Source organism: Nannospalax galili, unplaced genomic scaffold, assembly GCF_000622305.1.
Source record: "Nannospalax galili isolate Female #2095 unplaced genomic scaffold, S.galili_v1.0 scaffold173, whole genome shotgun sequence".
Classification (NCBI taxonomy): Eukaryota; Metazoa; Chordata; class Mammalia; order Rodentia; family Spalacidae; genus Nannospalax; species Nannospalax galili.
The window spans coordinates 1,818,134-1,822,206 of NW_008334442.1; positions in this window are offsets into that span (position 1 = coordinate 1,818,134).

A 4,073-nucleotide genomic window follows, 5' to 3' on the forward strand; every position below is an offset into this window, starting at 1 on the left:
GAACATGCTGTCTTTCCTCCAGTGAATATTCTTGGCCCCTTTGTCAAATATCAGGTGGCTAAAATTGCATGTACTCATATTTGGGTCTTCAATTTTGTTCTGTTCATCTATGTCTTTATTTTTCTGCCAGTGCCATATTGTTTTTATGACTATAGCTTTGTAACACAGTTTAAAGTCTGGTATAGTAATCCCCCAGCATTGGTCTTAGTGCTCAGGTTTGCTTTGGCTATCTGAAGTCTTCCATAAGACTCTTGGGATGGTTTTTTCCCCAATTTTGTAAAGAATGTCATTTTGGAATTTTGATTGACATTGCATTGAATCTATAAATGGTTTTTGGCAGGAAGGTCATTTTTCACAATATTAATTCTTCCAGTCCATAAACATGGGAGATCCCTCGATTTCTGATGTCTTCCTTAATCCCTTATTTTAAACATTTAAAATTTTCATTGTAGAGGTCTTTAATGTCTTTGGTCAGGTTTATTCCATGATATTTTATTATTTTTTTTGCAGCTATTGTGAAAGGGAGTGTTTCCATGTACTCTTTCTCTGATTGCTTGTTATTGGTATATAGAAAGGCTACAGACTTTCATAGATTAATTTTGTAATCTGCCACTTTATTGAATGTGTTATTCATTTCTAGGACTTTTCTGGTGGAATTTTTGGCATCTCATATGTAATATCATATTGTCTGCAAAAGTGATAATTTGATCTCTTCTTTTCAATTATTACTCCTTTAATTTCCTTCTCTTGTCTTATTGTTCTTGCAAGAGTTTCAAGTGCTATGTTAAAGAGAAGTGGGGATAGTGGGCAGCCTTGTCTGGTTCCTGATTTCAATGGGAATGCTTCCAGTTTTTCTCCATTTAGAATGATGTTGGCTGTGGGTTTGTTATATATGGCTTAAATTATGTTGAGGTATGTTCCCTCCAGTCCAATTCCCTCTAGGGCTTTGAACATACATGCATGTTGACTTTTGTTGATGGCCTTCTCTGCATCTATTAAGATGACCATGTGAGTCTTGTCTTTGAATCCATTAATATGATTAATGATGTTTATTGACTTGTATATATTGAACCATCCCTGCATCTCTGGAATAAAGCCGATTTGATCATGTTGGATGATTGTTTTGGTGTGTGTCTGTGTGAGGTTTGCAAGTATATTTTGAGAAATTTTGCATCTATGTTAATTAAGGAAATGGGTCTGTAGTTTCCTCTTTTGGTTGTATCTTTATCTGTCTTTACTATTATAGTGATGCTCGCTTCATAGAAGGAATTTGGATGTTCTTCATCCATTTCTATCTTTTTGAATAAATCAAGTAGTGTTGGATATAGATCTTCTTTACACTTCTGGTAAAATCCATGTGGTCTTGGCATTTTTTTACTCAGGAGGTTTTGTATTACTGTCTCAATTTCCTTATTTGTTATGGGTTTGTTTAAGCTATTGATCTCTTCTTGGTTTGGTTTGGTCATTCCCATGCTTTTAGATACCTGTCCATTTCTTTTAGGTTTTCAAATTTCATAACATAGAGGTTTTTGAAGTATTCCATTATAATGTTCTGGATCTTTTCGGTGTCTGTTGTGATGTTTCCCTTTTCATCTCTGATTTCATTGATTTGGAGGTGCTCTTTCTTCTTTTGGCTAACTGGGCTAAGGGTCGGTCAGTCTTGTTAATCTTTTCAAAGAATCAGCTCTTGGATTTGTTGGTTCTTTGTATTGTTTCCTTTGTTTCAATTTCATTAATTTCTGCTCTGATATTTGTTATTTCTTCTTGTCTGCTGGGTTTGGGTTTCATTTGTCTTGCTTTTCCAGGATCTTGAGTTGCAATGTCAAGTCATTTATTTGTATTCTTTCTGATTTTTTTAATGTAGGCATTTAGAGCTATAAATTTCCCTCTAAGGACTGCTTTCAACATATCCCAGAGGTTTTGTTGTGTTGTATTGCCCTTTCCATTTAGTTCCAAGAATACTTTTATTTCTTTATTAATTTCTCCTTTGACCCATTCATCATTCAGGAGTACGTTGTTTAATCTCCATGTGTTCGTGTAGTTACTAGGGTTTCTTTCAGTGTTGATTTTAAGCTTTATTGCATTGTGGTCTGATAGAATGCATGGAATTATTTCAATCTTTTTGTATTTGTTGAAGTTTGTTTTGTGCCCCAGTATGTAGTTGATTTTGGAGAAAGTTCTATGGGACACTGAAGAGAAAGTATATTTTTTAGTGCTTTCATGGAATATATGGTAGATGTCTGTTAGGTCCATTTGATGCATGGTATTGTTTAATTCAGATGTCTCTCTGATAATTCTCTGTCCTGTTGATCTATCTAATGGAGACAATGGGGTATTGAAGTCCCCTACTATTAATGATTTGGGATTAATCTGGGTCTTAAAGCCCTGTAGTACTGTTTTTATGAAGTTGGGAACAGAATTTGGTGGGTGAATATATGTTCATGATTGTAATATCTTCTTGGACAATTGTTCCTTTGATCAGAATCAAGTGGCCCTCTTTATCTTTCTGATTAGTTTTATGTTTGAAGTCTATTTCCCAGATATTAGAATTGCAATGCCTGCTTTCTTCTTAGTACCATTTGCTTAGAATATTTTTTTCCCATCCTTTCACCTTAAGGTAGTGCCTGTCCTTGAAAGTAAGATGGGTTTCTTGCAGACAACAAAGAGATGGGTTTTGTTTCTTAATCCATTCAACTAGTCTGTATCTTTTGACTCAGGAGTTTAGTCCATTGATATTTAAAGTTATTAATGAAAGATGTGCATTGGATTCTGTCATTTTTACTTTTGTTCACATTTTTGGTGTAGCTGTGCATTTCCACAGTTATACCTTCATTAAATTTCTTTCTGTAACCTCTTGGGTATAGTCATTCCTTTCTTCAGCTCTATGTATTGCTTCAAAAACTTTGCAGGGATGGTATTGTGGACATGAATTCTTTCAGCCTATTTATGTCATGGAAGATTTTTCTTTCCCCTTCAACTATAACTGCATTTTCACTGGGTAATCTGGATTGACATCTGTGGTCATTTAGAACTGGGAATACTTTGGTCCAGGTTCTTCTGGCTTTCATAGTTTACATGGAAAAGTCAGTTGTAATTCTGATCAGTTTTTCTTTATATGTGACTTGTTTTTCTTTTGCAGCTTTTAGTATTCTCTCTTTGTTCTGTATGTTTAGTGCTTTTACTATGATGTGCCCTGGAGAGTTTTTTTTTTTTTTTTTTTTTTTTTTTTTTAGTTCTGTCTGTTTGCTGTTCTATATGCTTCTTGTATTAGTATGGGCATGTCTTTCTTTAATTTGGGGAAATTTTCTTCCACAATCCTGTTGAAGATCTAGTCTGTATCGTTAGCCTGAGATTCTTCTCCTTCCTGTATGCCTATGATTTGTAAGTTTGGTCTTTTTATGGTGTCACATGATTCCTGCATATTTCATTCTTGTGTTTTCTTAAAATTTTCATAGTCTTTGCTTGAGTGGTCTAATTTGTCCACTTTATCTTCCAGTCTTGATATTCTGTTTTCTATTTCATTCATCCTATTGGTGAGGTTTTCTTCTGTCATTTCTAATTGGCTTTTAGAGTGCTTCACTTCTTTTTTTCATTTCAGCCTGAGTATTCTTTAATATTTCTAGCTATTTTCTGAATTCATTCAGAAGTTTATCCTTATCGTCTTTCAGTTCTTTGATTTCATTGTTTGTGTGTTCTTTAAATTCACTGAATTCTTTTATCATGTTTATAATTGTTCTTTTTTGGAATTCCATGTCCTGTGTCAGCTCTAGGGTGTTCTCATTGTTCTCCTCTACAGGACTCTTGGTACTTGGTGGGGATATATTATTTGGGTTTTTCATGTTATTATTTTTTCACTGTGACTTTGACATATGGATTTCTTTTGTGGTTTCTGATTCTTGTCTGAGACCCAAGCCTTCCTTTGTTGAGTTTAGGTCTACTTGTTTTTGTAAACTTTGTGTGCCTTTGTGCTTTACTTGTTCACATGAAAAGCAGGCTGGTCTAGGCTTCAGGCTCTCTCTTTTGATTTTATATTGGAGGGGCCAAATTGATTTCATCTTCCTGCTCAGGAGTTC